The sequence below is a fragment of the Rhipicephalus microplus genome, chromosome 1 (genome assembly GCF_043290135.1).
Source record: "Rhipicephalus microplus isolate Deutch F79 chromosome 1, USDA_Rmic, whole genome shotgun sequence".
NCBI classification, from domain to species: domain Eukaryota; kingdom Metazoa; phylum Arthropoda; class Arachnida; order Ixodida; family Ixodidae; genus Rhipicephalus; species Rhipicephalus microplus.
The window spans coordinates 218,349,607-218,365,121 of NC_134700.1; positions in this window are offsets into that span (position 1 = coordinate 218,349,607).

The following is a 15,515-nucleotide window of genomic DNA, read 5'->3' on the forward strand; positions in this document are numbered from 1 at the left end:
GCTATTTATACGTTTTCTTTGATTATTACTTATGTTTTTTGTCTCATTCATACCGCCTCTTCTTACAACCCATGCCGATACTCTAAATAAACATGTTTGGAAAGTGTGTTATTCGTCTGAAGTTTCCCATGCTAGCAGGACTAGCGTTCCAACAATGCGTCAACAGATGGTGTTTCACATGTTGAAAAAAATCGTGGAAATATGTGTTAATGTGAGATGTAGTTATTGAGCCATTATATTTCGCAAACAAAAATTCGGTGTTGGCTAGAGGGCGCTTCAAACGTAGGACATCTAAGTTTAACCCTCTACCACTGCGCCATTCCCAGTGCCGCCCGCCAGAGACCAACTGGCTGCCGATAGTCCTTTTTCGTTGACAACCTAAACTGCTCACGGACCTTTTCGTTTCGCGAACCGAACCCACTTGTATATATGCTCTCATTGTTTTCGTTCCGGGTTCACTTCTGCTGGGGGGAGTAATCTGTAGAGTCATCGTCATCAATATTAATCATCATCATCATCATCATCACTAATAGCAACCACACCATGACCCTGCGCGAGCTAGGCATAAAACAGAATGAGTTCACGCTCCTGGCGTGTCGGACGCTAGCAGCCGCCGCCACTCCGCTTCAGCCCTGAAATAAGGGGCGAGATTGGCACGGCAACCTCGGCCGCCTTCATGACGTCGTCTCACGTTTTCTCTACTCTCGCCCCTACAGTGTACTTCCAAGAAAGCTGTCGGGTAATCTAAGTGAATAGTTTAGAATTATGCAGGCTCGAGCAATATACCTACTTCCGGTATTATTCTTCATCGTCGTCAGCCACTGCATAAAAAATGCACTAAATTCCTAGCAAGGGTGTAGCGGATACAAAGCTTTTCAGAAGAATGACTACGGATAGCATAATGAATTTTTACCTTACGACAAAAAGTCTGATTATGGCATAGCGGGTACCCAGTAAGTGACAGCAGTTACCCATAGAGTGTTTACAAAAGGCTCTGCAAGACCGCTCTTCCAGCTTTCACTGTGAGTGTGCTGAGCGTTTCACGCAAGCATGGCATTTTCTTTTTAAAGACGACGAGGGAAAACTTTTAGTCTGTCTGTCTGTACATTTGTCTGTTTGTCCGCTCTAACGATACCTCAAACAGCACTAAACGGCCAACCCCATCCGCAGCGCCCACCAATATTGCTCAAAGTTTAGCGTTCATAGTTGTGCGATTGTCGATTCAAAAAGCAAATATTGTGCCTATCTGAGGCGCCATACACAACACGTCTATGTTTTGTATGTCTGCCTTTATACAAGAAGAGGCACACACAAGTAGCTCTAAGGACTGTAGCGTTTATGGTGCTGCGCTTACAGAGCAACGCGATGCTCAAGAAGGTGTTTCCAACACTTTGCTACGACGACACGGTGGTGGCACCTGCCCATCGCTTTGCATTCTACACCTTATCACCTCCGAGACTGGCGCACATCTTTCTCCGCGGTCGCGCGTGCCTTCGTTTTCGAAGATAACTGCCAGATGGCGCTTGTATCTAACGTGCCTAGATGCGCTTGTTCGCCTCCACTACATGCTCGAGGCACTCTACCGCAGCGCCTTCAGAATACCATCCACCGCTTTTCTTGAGCAGAACATCAAATAAACGTTTTGTTCACTTTCTCCAGACGTAAGACTATCGTCTTTCGACGACATTAGAGAGTTATAGTGTACCGGGTTTACCGGGTTACCGGATGTATCGTGATACTGGAATCAAAGTGCGCATGCGCAGATACGTACGTCACCCGTACCGCTTCCCGTACGCGCGGTATTTTTCGGATTTCACGTTACCGTGGTAGCGTAGGTGTACGTAGTGTACGTAAACATGGCGGCGCTCTCGGACGCCCGCTTCGAAGTGATTTTGGCGTAGTTGTTGAAGGATTCACCTTGTTCGCAGCAAACGACTGCTCCATGTGGCTTCGCTTGCCTTCAGTTAGCTTCGATGACCGAATATTACGGATAAGTTGGCGTAGTTTTTGAGATAGCTTCCCATTTAGAACGCGTCTAGGCCTAACTACAAGATTGATGTAAACAAATCGGCAACATAGATGTTTTCGCGTTTGGTACGTGGTTAATATTTATTTACTTTTACTGTCACCCAAATAAACTTCTAACAATGCTTCGCGTGGTGGCGTAGTCAAACATTCTCGTTTTCTTTTCATTTTAACTGCTCAACTTATTAACCACCTAATAGGTGGCGCCCCCATCCAAGCTGGGGCACGTAAACCACGTAAACGCTATCCCGCTAAACTATAAGACGCTGCCCACAACGAAAATTTGCTGCACTGTAACACCATTCCCTTAATCTACGCTATCACGCTAAGGCTAAACTATAACTGTCTATTTTCAATGTAACATGTAGATTCGGGCCAATTTTTTTTACATTTTCAACCAACCCAAAACAAAAAGACCCTTTTAAGAAACTTCTTTGATATGGTCTCGGAATGCGCGTTAAACTTCCCAGACGCTTTACGGAATTTCTATCCAAAGGGTAGCAAAAAGGAGGTTTTATCTGATGAATTTTTCAGGGGCTGCGTGACGATGGACACGTCGAAATTACTCCTGCCATCACGCGAGCGTACACTGGCTCAAAACTCGTGAGACAAAATTTCTCTGAGGCAGTGCCCTCTGCTACCATAGCCACCTCATAAAATTCACCAGTATCCTGGTAGTTGTAAAAGCTGTGTGCTGGCAGTCTGTAACCATCTCTTTTGTCGCTATACTGATCGTTTCTTTTCGGACATGCTGCCCATCCACATCAGTAACTACTGGCGGCAGCATCTCCGACTGTACACTCTGTGCTTTGACGAGTGCGTCTGCTCTCTTTTCCCACTCACTCGACAAAGTTGCGTTTATTCTACGCTGAGAAGTTAAATTTTTCTTTACGAGTGGGTCATCCACCGGATTTTCATCCATGCTTGTAAAGCGTATACATCATACTGGCCATGAACACTGTCCTTACCATCTAACTCAGGCGCGCGTTCAGTAATTCTAGCACTCGCATCATCTCGAGTTCCTTCTCTCTCTGCACACTGAACACTCGCACTTTTTGCCAGCGCAGACTGAAGCTCAAGCTGATTTAATCCAATCTCAAGCAATAGGCATTTTATTCCATCGGCACGCGTCTTTTCTTCACTTGCGTCACGAATTTTTTTGCTTCAGTTCAGTGCTTTCCATAGTTTACCTGGCACTGTTTAACAATTTTCTAAAATTCTTGAAGCTCGCTATCATCTACTCCTGAGGCACGTCAAGCTTGAATGTTGTACGGCTTCCGTATGGCGTTCCCCACGTCCGCTCCCAATTCCACGCACAGCAACAGCAAATCGGGCTTGCGCAGCGAATTGACATCCAGAACAAGCTCAGACACCAAACTCTTTGCCATATGTACTCTCGATGAGTATCACTAAGTACAGTGACACAAAGGCGCTGATTATTGATGAAGAAACCTGCCAGGTTCAAGAATATGTGGGTGACCACGCGCACCGGCTATCAGGAGATAGTGCCACGTGTTGCGCAGTAAGGGTGCGCGTGGACCACTTGCGCTCTTCAGAAAAGCCAACCTGCGCACACTCCGGGAGAAAGACGCCTTGGATGTCATGAACAACGGAGGCTGTCACTTGTGCTAGCCGATTGCTGCTGCCCGGAATCATGGTCGCTGAGTAGCTGTCTCGTCCCTAAGCCGACCCTACCGTATACCGTGTCTAGTTAAGTAAACAACAATTTTTTGTTTGTTTTTGACGTGAAGCTTCCACAATCCTTACTTTACGCATAAGGTCGGGGTGCAGCAAGCCAGGCATACTCAGTTGTCGCCCAACGTAGTTTTTGCTCCCCCCCTCCCCTGGGAATGGCACGGCAAACGTAGGTCCGGATTTTGGTTTTGGTTGCCGGGCTTTCGTTTGCAGGAATCTTTTTGTGCGTGTTTTTGTTGGGCAGTATTTGTTTTTTCTCCATGGTGCAGACAGACGAAAAAGAGCTCCGTTCCGGGACGATCTTGCCTACCGGCGACAAGGAGGCTTCATCTCTCAAGATGGCGGAACAGCTGCTTGCCCATCAGCTGGACACACTTCAGCGTGTCGCTGAGTTATGCAACTCGATCTTGGACAGCGTAGCAGTCTGGCCGTGGTGCCACAGAGGGTAAGTGAGCTACAGCACCAACCGCAGGTCGAGCTGCCTACGTATACGGGCTACGGAGACCCGAAATCAGTAGCTAAGTTTCTAGACGAAAAGCTACTGGCACCTCGGAAGCATTCGTGATGAATCTAATCCTACCGTTAGTCTTACGGGTAGCTGTAGGACAATGGTGGAGGCTACAATCGCCTTTCACCACGTGGGAACATTTTTAAAAGCGCTTCCGAGAGGAATTTGTGCCCCCTTTGTACGAGCGGTGAGTCCAGCACGAGCTGGAATTGAGAACCCAGCATCCAGACTCATGTTTGCTTGAGTACGTCCGAATGATGCAGGAATTGCAGCACCGACTGCCTCAGAAAGAGACAAAGTCCCTCGGGTCATTCGACAGTCATCCCAGATTCAGGTCATTTCTTTACGGGTGCACATTTGAAACCATTGGGCATCTCGCACGCTGTACAAGACATCCTGTTAGCTGAGCGCACTTACGTTCCCTCGCCTGTGTCTGCTCTTGAGCCGCCACTGGCTTGGCGTGCCCCCGTTTCCAGTCCCTCAAGCAAGATGCAGAAGCCAAGCGCAGTCACGGCTGTCTCCTGAAGCCCTTTCGCGTATGAGCAAAGGCAGCGCGGGGCCCCATTCAATACCGTATCTGGGGTCAGCTGTTCCTGGGAGCAAGTGTCTGCGGAGCAGAGCCCTAGTACAGAGCACTCGCTCCTTACTCAAGCTAAAGAGCGTAGTGAGCTGGACCCCCAGTCCCAATATGCCGGGTTCACAAGTCCTGCGCGAGCCTACTGCGACAGGCGCTCCTGCTCCGTGGGCAACTTCGCCAAAAGGCACAATTTCAATGATAGGCTACCTGGCCAACGCAGATTGCGGAAGTCGTATTCCACCAGTGCGGTCGAAATGGTCACGTGAGGTGGCACTGCTTGGCACGTCGTGGCGCACATAAAGGTCATTCAGAAAACTTCTACGGCCGGCGACACTAAACACTGGCGGGCGGTGAGTCGCAGCCCATGGCTATCAATGACAGAAGCGTGGAACGCTGCCCGGTACGTGCAGACGAGGAACAAGCTGGTGAGTCAGTCATATAGTTCCCTCTGTTCGCTGCAGGACACAGGCGCAGTCGCCAGAAACCACAATGAACGTGAAAGCACTAGGAATTATCTTACCAGCCCTTGATACTGGTTGGGGAATCTCTTTAATCGGTGACGCGTTGCTGGAACAGTGTAAAGCTAAAAAGCAGAAGCTTCGTAATGCAAATATTCATTTGAAAATGGCATCAAATCACCTGTCAATCGCTGAAGCTTGCGTTCGCTTGCAAATAAGCTTTAGTGAAACAACTAAGCGCCAGCTATCTGTTTGATTGCCTGGTCTATCAGCGCCAATGCTTCTCGGCCGGTATATATTCTTGCAGGTGAGGGGTTTCACACTCAACTTTCCGGAAAGAGGCATCCGCCTTCATGCACAATCCGAGACAACGCCCTTTGCTGAGAAAATAGACTCTATGCCGATACCGGTAAGCCCGAAAAACGTCGAAGCAGTGCCAACCACCCTGCTATCAGCCGTCGTGCAGTCCCTCGGGAACTTCACGGGCACAGTACACCAGTGGAATCAGTTGGAGGCCGTGGTGACACCTTTCTCGGGAATATTGACAAAACGTCCCGGGAGGACCGACGCTCTAGTTCACCGCATCAACACTGGGAACACCCAGCAACCTTGGCATTGTAACCAGAGACCGCCGAACAAGCACAAGCGAGCCCTTCTCGATAAAGCGCTCGACGAGATGCTCGACAGTGGATGCGTGCGACTCTCGGAAATCCGTAGGCCTTGCCAGTTGTACTGGTACCAAAGAAAGACGGTACGGCATGCTGAATCACCGAGCGCTCAACGCGCTCATGGTGAGATCCTTATCCTATGCCAGCAATATCGAGCATAACCGACGCGCTTGTACTGTGTCGTATAGTATCTTGGCCAGGCATGAAGCAGGACGTTTTACGTTGCACGCGTTCTTGTTCAGTTTGTCCAAGGCAACATTCAGGTGGCAGTTTACTGATAGGATAAATGCGATCAATTGAAAGTATGTCACCTTGGCAAGTAGCAGCATGTGTCACAATGGGCCCTTTTCCTATGAGTCCGCGTCAAAAGCAGTAACTGCTTGTTGTGACTGACCATTTCACGAAATGTGTTGCATTATTTCCTTTGCGCAAGCTGCCTTCTTAAAACCTTCAACAGGTTTGAATCGCCTGCCAATATGATTGTGAACAACGCAACGTACTTCACCAGAAATGTGTCGCAGATTGCTATGACGGCTTGGAATTCGTCACAAGCGCACGTCTGTGTATCACCCGCAAGGAAACATCGTAGAAAGAGTAAACCGAAATCTTAAATGTATGCTTGTCGCACATAAGTAGCATAACAAGGGTTGGGATCTGAATCTTAAAGACATTTGCCACCAGAACGACAGCGAAATGATCAACAGGTTTCAGTCCTGTGCAACTTAGCCAGGGCAAAAGAAAAGCTTTCCGCAGAACAATGCTCTGACACGTGCAGCCACTATTAGGAGACCTTATGTAAAGTTTACAGGTGTCCTGATGCAGTGGCTGACCGACGCGGTACAACAAGCTAGACAGCACTGTGATGTATGTCGCATAGAACAAACCGGACAATATTGTAAGCGCTGGAAGAACATCAATTTTGAACTTGGCGATTTCGTGTTACAACGCACACCCCCCCTCGAAGACACTTCGAAAGGTTTTTCAGATTCCCTAGCGAACAGGTGGAACGGGCCTTATAGAATAATTCGGAAATTCAACCTTTCGTACATCTTGACAGATTCCATGACTAATCAACTGTATGGCCCTAGTCATCTATCCGATCTCAAGCGTTTTTTTTTTGCGCGGCAATCTTCAGCTGCGGGGGGTCCAGACATCTTGCCGGAACTTGACCACCTATCGCCAACGCGGCCGAGCGAGTGTAGAATCTGCGTCCGCAGTAACGTAGCAAAGAGGAATGTGGGAAGGTGGCGCGTTTTCTTCCTTGGTGTTTCTTCTAGTTCACTACAGTGTTTTTTTTTCTTGGGCTGTTATTTCGCCTCGTTTTTTACCGCAAGGTGCAAATACTTTAGTTGGTAACGAAAATGAAATATTCATTGGTGTGTTTTTTCTCGCCACAGGGTCCCGCCAGCAGGACATTACCTGCAGACCTCCGGTATCCAGCCCGCCTTCGTGAGGAGGGGGGGATGTGGAAACCACGTGCGCCGGCTATCAAGAGAAGGCGCCTCGTGTTGCGCAGTGGCTGTGCGCGTGGCCCATCCACCTGCACTCTTCAAAGGGCCTTTTGTAGGCGCCGGCCTGCGTGCTGCCTGAGGAAGAAACTCCTTGGCTGCCACGAAGTACTGAATCTCTCGCCTGTACTCGCCGATTGCTGCTGCCCGGTATCATGGTCACTGCGTAGCTGTCTCGTCCCTGGGCCGACCCTGCCGTATACTGTGTCTAGTTAAATAAACGCAGTTTGTTTTTGGCATAAAGCCCTCGCCGTCCTTCCTTTACCTACGGACGGGTCGCAGCAAGGCAGATACCCACTAGCATTAAATCTATCGTTAAAAAGAAAGCCTGGCAAAGATTGAAGGAGTTAAGTCTGACACACTGCAATTATGGGTTCCGTTGCTTTGTCCACGTTTCAGCTAGCTGTAGTTGTAAGGTCTACTGCAATATCACCTCTGCCACCAGTTCTTACGAACAGGCCCTGCCGGCATATTGGGTAGCGTGTCGGGAGGGCCAACGCCGAGCTGGGAGCATTCAGACAGAGTAAGGCAGAAGGCAGCCAGAAGGCAGCCATAAGGAAACAAAACATTTATATTTAAAATGTATACAAAAGGTGGACGCCGATGCTAGATGCGCCGGCCTTTTGTAAGCGCCGAGACGCTCGAGGAGGAGGGTGCAGCTCCACGGTTCAGACACATCGGAACACAGGTGCATCGATATCGATCGAAAATACCTTCAAGGTAGTCTGGTAGCGCAAAACGACAAATCTTACAGGAATACGCTCAGCGTAAGCGTAAAAATTTGAGATGACAAAGTTTGCTTCATGACAAATCATGAAGCAAACCTGTCTGTAACTCCTTTTTTATGTTTATATGGTTTCGTAGAAGCACTCGGACAGTCTAATCAGAAAAATGCAGAGTTGTTTTGAACTCGGAATTGGCTTACTCGAAAGGTCCCATGAAATTGACGCACGTGAAGCAGTCTAGCAGGGTCTCGGAATGTTCCATATCTTCTTTTTACTGTTTTTTAATTGCGCGATTGAATATGCTGTTCAGATTTATTTAGTTCATGGGTGAGACATTCGCATGGGGTCCTAGGTTTCAAACACGACAGCACCATAAAACTTTTTAAAATTTTGTACACCACGAATTTGTTATGATAATCACGCCCGATGGCCATTCGCGCTTCTACAGCGCAATACTACTTCAATATTACATGTTGTAATGTGAATTTTGTATGCAGGACGCGTGTGCTTGTAAAGCATGAGCATTATTTCCACTGCATGTTTAACTATTCTTCCAAGCAGAGGCATGGCTGTGTGTTTCAATAATCAAAAAAGAGAGAGGCATGGCTGTGTGGTAAAACCCTTGCTTGCCACGCAAGTGGCCCGGGTTCGATTCTCACTGAAACCCGGAAATTTGTACTGTTTATATTATTTTCATCTTTCCCAATTTTTCGGTTACGCACAAGATAATTTTTCGCTCACAACCAACGACGCCAAAGCTGGAGATGACGGATGGTATAGGCGTGCGCATGGGGGGAGATCAGAGGGGGGGAGCAGAATCCAGCCCTATACATTGACATATTAGGGAGGGGAGTGAGAGGGAGGAGGGGCAAATTTAGTCCCATACACTGACATGATTGGGTGGGGGGCGGCGCAACCAACCTTCGCCCCCCCCCCTCACAAGTTGAACCCTGTGCTCACCTATGATGGACGGATAGACACAGACTTTTGTCTTGAGTTGGCATAGAAACGCTTACGAATTTTAAACGCTGATGGTACTGCTTAAAAAGAAAAAAAAACATAATGTAAGATTCAGTTACGCCAAAATCTTTGAATGTCATCAACGTAACCAATGAATAAGTTAATTAACACCATTTTTTTAATCGAGCATACCTCTTGATACTTCCTTCATAATTGCGCTTTGGTAGGCCCTCTTAGTCAGTTATCATCTTAAATGCCAACCTGACGCATATAAAGTTGCTTTTCTCGCTCTCTCTCAGCTTGATAAGTTTGTTTCCCCGCAAACTCTCACACCTTCGCCCTTATTCGCGAGAAGTTGGCTTCTCAGCAGTACAGATCGAAGGAAAATATTTTGGGCTATCTGTGGCACCTGATGAATGAAAAATATGCATAGTACATACATCATTGCATGATGTGACGTCAGACAAAAAGTTAACCTTATCGAGGGTAATAAGGAGCTCAACATTTTCGAGTGCTTTTCGACACTTCTTGCACTGAAGCTAGCGTATCAGGGGAACTTTTTGTTCCGATTGCTCTTATGCTCACAGTAAAGGTATGTTGTTGCAAGTTGTGACATCAGACAAACTTTGAACCTTATCACAGGTGATAAGGGCCTCAACTTTTTCGACTGGTTTTTGACATCTACTGCGGTGAAGCCAGCGTATCAGGGAAGATTTAGCTCAGAAAAGGCGCATATTGGTGCATCGCTACAGACTGTGACGTCAGACAAAGTTAAGCCGTATCGTGGGTGATAGGGGCCGCAACTTTTTCATGTGCTTTTTGACATGGATTGCGGTGAAGCTTGCGTATCAGGGGTGCTTTTTGTTCGGGTGGCCCTTATGCTCCCAATACAGGTACGTCTTTCCAAGATGTGACGTCAGACAAAAGTTCAGTCTTATCGACGGTGATAAGGGCGTTAACTTTTTCGAGTTCTTTTTGATAGTTGTTGCGGGGATGCGAACATGTGCGAGGACTTTTAGCTCGGCAAATGCGCATATTGGCTGTATCGCTAGAAGCTGTGACATCAGGCAGAAGTTGAGCCTTATCATGGGGGATGAGAGCCTCAGCTTTTTCTACTGGTTTTCGAAACTACTGTGGAGAAGCCAACGTATCAGGGAACATTTAGCTCGGAAAATGCGCAAAGCATCTCGGAAATGCCCTGCAATGCTACAAGCTGTGACGTTAGACAAAGGTTGAGCCTTATCATGGGTGATAAGGGCCTCAACTTTTTTCGACTGGTTTTTTCACATCTACCACGGAGAAGCCAACGTATCAGGGAACATTTAGCTCGAAAAATGCGCAAATTGGCTGCATAGTTACAAGCTGTGACGTCAGACAAAAATTTAGTTGTATCGTGGGTGATAAGGGCTGCCACTTTTTAATGTGTTTTTTTTACATGCATTGCGGTGAAGCTAGCGCATTAAGGGAGCATTTTGTTCGGATGACTCTTACGCTCCCAATACAGGTACGTCTTTTCAAGTTGTGACACCACACAAAAGTTCAGTATTATCGAGGGTGATAAGGGCCTTAACTTTTTCGAGTACTTTTTGGTAGCTATTGCGGGGAAGCCAACGTGTCAGAGAACATTTAGCTCGAAAAATGTGCATATTGGCAGCGTCGCTACAAGCTGTGATATCAGACAAAATTTGAGCCTTATCATAGGTGATAGGGGTCTCAACTTCTTGAGTGCTTTTCGACATCTGTTGCGGTGAATCTAGCGCATCAGGGGAATGTTTTCTTCAGATGGATCTTATGCGCACAGTATAGGTACAACATTGCAAAATATGACGTCAGACAAAAGTTTAGCCGTATCGTGTGTGATAAAGGCCCCAACTTTTTCAAATGTTTTTTTTTTACATGCATTGCGGTGAAGCTAGCATATCAGGGGAACGTTTTGTTCATATGCTCGCAGTATGGGTACAACATTTAAGGTGTGACGTCAGACAAAAGTTGAACCTTATCGTGGGTGATAACGGCCACCAAGTTTTTCAAATGGTTTTAGACATGTAATGTGGTGAAGCTAGCGTATGAGGATAACTTTTACAGTGAAATCTGTTATGAGATCATAACTCGGGTCACCCGCAGCGCCGTAGTTGTCCGCCGCCGCGGCCGCCAGTGTCCATAACCTCATCGCACAAAATTAGAAAAAAACATCAACCCCAAGGCACAGTAGGGTTCGAACCCGGGTCGACTGCGTGCCAGCCCAGTATTCTACAACTGCGCCACGCCAATGGTTGAGATTTGTTCGCAAACTTGCCTTAGGTAGGCTTGATATCGGGAAAGTAGTCGCCTTAATACGAGTAATAAAACGTTTTAGCACAGCAAAAGAAGAACAAGGCGTCACACAAGGCGAATAGCGTAACGAGTGGGTCGTCTAATTACCCAACCCAACACAAAAGTTTGAGAAAGAAAAACAAATCTTGAATAAAGAGTACCATAGTCATAGTCTGATTCGAACCCGGCTCCGCTGCATGCCAGCGCAGTATTCCACCACTGAGCCACGCTGGTGCTTGTAACTCGTGCCCAAACTGGCCTTAAGCTGGCTTGGTGTCGGGAAAGGAATCGCGTTAATATGAGTAATAAAGCGTTTTAGAACGTCAGAGGAACAACCAGGCGTCACACAATGCGAATCGCGTAACGAGTGGGTCGTCCAATGCTCCAACCCATTACAAAAGTTGGTTCTTGTTCAACTTTTAACGGTGGTGCATACCCACTTCTAGCTCGATAATTCATCGTCGTCAGCCACTGCATAAAAAATTGCACCAAACACCTAGCAAGTGTGTAGTGAATACCACGTGTGTTTAGAAAAAATGTTTAGCGATTTTGAGTACTTGGTACTGAACTATGGGAGATGCGAAGAATGATGACGGATATCATAGTGAATGCCTGTCTACTACACAAAAATTATGATTATTTATGACGTATTGGTTACCCAGCAAGTGCGCTCGTTGCAGTTACTGTAAGAATGTTAACAAAAGGCTCTGACAGGGCAATCATCCCCCTTTCGCTGTGACAGTGCTGCGCGTTCCACGCAGGCCTGGCGTTTTTTTTTTTTTGGTGGGGGGGGGGGGGGTTGAACCACCCAACCATTGTCTATGCCCATGATGCAGTGGTTGTCCCTAAAAAAAATTATTACCACCAGCTTCAGAACCAGCCACTGAACAACATGGAGAGCTGCGCAATAAGCAAGCTGCACATTTTATTGCGATAGGAATTATATGGACACTCTCTGCTGGATTTCGCCGGCGGCTCAATCACCGTCACTCGTCGTATATGTATACGTATCTACATTTACGAAAACACAAGAAAGAAAAGTTATCCACTAAAAGACTCCGGCGCGTGGAATGGAACTTGGGACCTCTGAGACATGAGTGCCTTTCTTTGGACAGTTCCTCGACAATGATTGACGTTCATTAACCCAAGGACCACTCTACAGTTGGTGCTAATAGCTTTGCGTCGCGCTAAATATGAACAGCTCGTATTCGACATTAGGTTTCATTTCCGTATATCACATGAGAAAGGGCGCAACGTGATGATTCAGTGGCTGTCTAAGTTTTTGTGGCGTAATACGGAACGAACGCGCCGATAATGCCACTCAGGCCGCTTTTGAAAGCATATAGGAAGAGAGTACACCACTTTCAAGGTCTGGCACTGCCAGAAGCCTGCGAGTGCTCGTACTTGAATTACCGTTCTCTTAATGAAGGGCGCGAAGCATCCCCACCAACCAGACTAATCATAGACAGGGACTAACCTGCTTCACCGTCCCCATTAATCAACGTCCTTCTGAACGATAAGGTGTGAGAGACTAGAGATATAAGACCCGTTTGTGAATCTGCATGCATGAACGTTAGTAACGCAGTGGGTGGAGAACCCGGAACATATCGTCGCGGACATAGAGGTCGTTTGTTCCGCCCCTAGTACATCCGAATCAACAACAGTTTTTCTTCGTCATCTATATTTTACTGACGTATTTCTCTCAGGGAAGCACGTCGTTACTATAGAGTCCGATATAAAAAATGTTTGGGCTGAAAAAATTAGCGGAGACTAGAATTTAAAACTAAGTGGTCCTAAAAGAATGCGCTCAATAACGTGTAACGTAGCTTCTTTCCCCTTCCTTGCGTTGCCTTCACCACACTCACTAGTACGAAAAAAAAAGGGAACAAGCTTCAAGGATGCGTCAGATACCTGCTATTTCGTTCGTATTTGACGGATCTTAAAAATGTTTAGGGTAGTCTATTCACGAGGCTGTAAGCTCTTTTAATAAAGCTATTAAGGCTATTACTTCAAGTGTCGCAGGGCCCTTTTGAAGAATTTTGTGTAGTGAACTTCATGAATTCAACTTCCCCGAAAAGCAAGCCTTGACGTAAGGTGAACTTGGTTCGACTTTGCTCCTTCTAACACATGCTTAGCATAACCTGTTAGCGCTAAAGAACTCGTCGAATGAAAGTATTTTTTTTACTTGAACCTGTCATATCGCGAGTGAACGGATCAGTAATCAAGCAAGAACAAGGTGTTTTATTTTTCGTGTGTCACGATTATATGCTAGGCGGTGACGTGATGATATGATAGTCGACACGCTTGCATGACGTAGGACATCTCTCTTTTTACCAGTTGAACCTTTGAAGCGTCCACCGTAGCCTGCTCAACCGGCGGAGTGGCAGTGGTGCCTCAGGTTGGCTAGAGGGCGGTGACCCCGCCGGCGTGGGGTCAGCCCTGCTGGCTTGCATGAGCGAGGTTTTGTTAGCGGGGAATGTTGTGGAGCACCCTGGCTGCAAAGTCTTCGTGTCTTTTGGGGAGCGCGGCAGCAGTTGGTCCGCATGACGCCGTTGCTCGCCGTCCAGTGTGAACACAGTCGCTATCCGAGCCCCTTGGCAACCCTCTCCCGGCAACCATTTCAAGCAATGGTAAAAACTTTTCAGCGACACCAGCTGTCCTGCACAGCACGGCATGGTAGAGAGGCGCTCTTCAAACGGCGGTTCATCAGCTGCACTCGAGAGGCAACAGTCTAGCCTGGCCCGTAGTTGGCAATTCAGCAGTAGTTCGGACGGAGACTTCCAAGCATTTACCGGTTGAAATGTTTACCGCTGTTTACCGGTGAGAAAGGCGACTTGCTTTTGCATGAACTTGCATTTCCCTCGCCGTAGGCGATGCCCATGTTGCCTCAGCTGCTGTAACACTTGGTCCAAGATCCTGCAGTCCTTTGCCTTTTCCGAAACGTTTATGTCGTTCAGATATACCTACACGCTGGGGATCCCACCGAGCATGGCCTCCATGCGCCACTGGAAAATTGCCGGCACTGACAACACTCCGAACACCAGCCTGTTGAAACAGTAGAGACCCTTGCGAGTGTTCAAAACGACTAATTTCTTCGAGCCCTCGTCAAGGAGCAACTGATTATAGGTGTTCCGCAGGTTCAATGTGCTGAAAACTTCTCCGCCGTTGAGATTCGCAAAGACGTCGTGAACCCGCGGCAGAGGATATTGCTCCATAATGGTAGCTACGTTGACCGTAAGACGGAAGTCGCCGCATAATTGCACCTGTCCATTCGGCAGATTGCACCGGCAATAACACCTCTTCGTTTACCAACCGATGTAACTCCACCGACACGCTTGTTCAAGCACCTACGGCACCATTCAATCCTTACAAAACCGGGGTCTTGCGCCTTCTTCGATGGTCAGGTGTACCGGTGGCCCTCGGAGCAAATCCAAATCTGAAGCAAATACATCACTGTACCTAGCTATAGCAGAGTTTCAAACATTTTGCCTGCATTTTCCTCTTGCACAAACGCCACATCGTCTTCAGTGAGTACCGGCACACCTGTCGCATTGAAGCTACGGATAATGTCACGGCCGGAAAGTACTGGTCCCGGACAGTCGATGACGAAGAGTCTGGCCTGAATGGTCTTTCCCATCATGGTGACATTCAGTTGCAATGCAATTGTCCTTCGATAAGAAGTGGGTTCCTGAACCATGACAGCTTCAACTGTGGCCCGCAAACGTGGTCATTTGCCACGGTGTTGCTCAAACACTGACCGCGGAATAACTCTCACAAGTGATCCCGTGTCTACCAACATAGTGAGGGACACTCCGTTCCAACATATCAGGCGAAAAATAGGCTTCACGTGCGTGTTCTCCGTCACTTGATGCGCAATCAGCGTGTACAGCACTTTTCTGCTTTCTTCAAAGTCAAGGAACTGCGTAACAACAACAGACGTCTTACGTCATCGTCTCGAACACCACATACAATGCGGTAGCGCACCATGTGGTGCAACATGTCACCGAAATTGCAATCTTCTGCCATGTGGCGAAGGGTGGCCGTGAAATCCCACCCTCGCTCACCTTCTGTCTCTGTT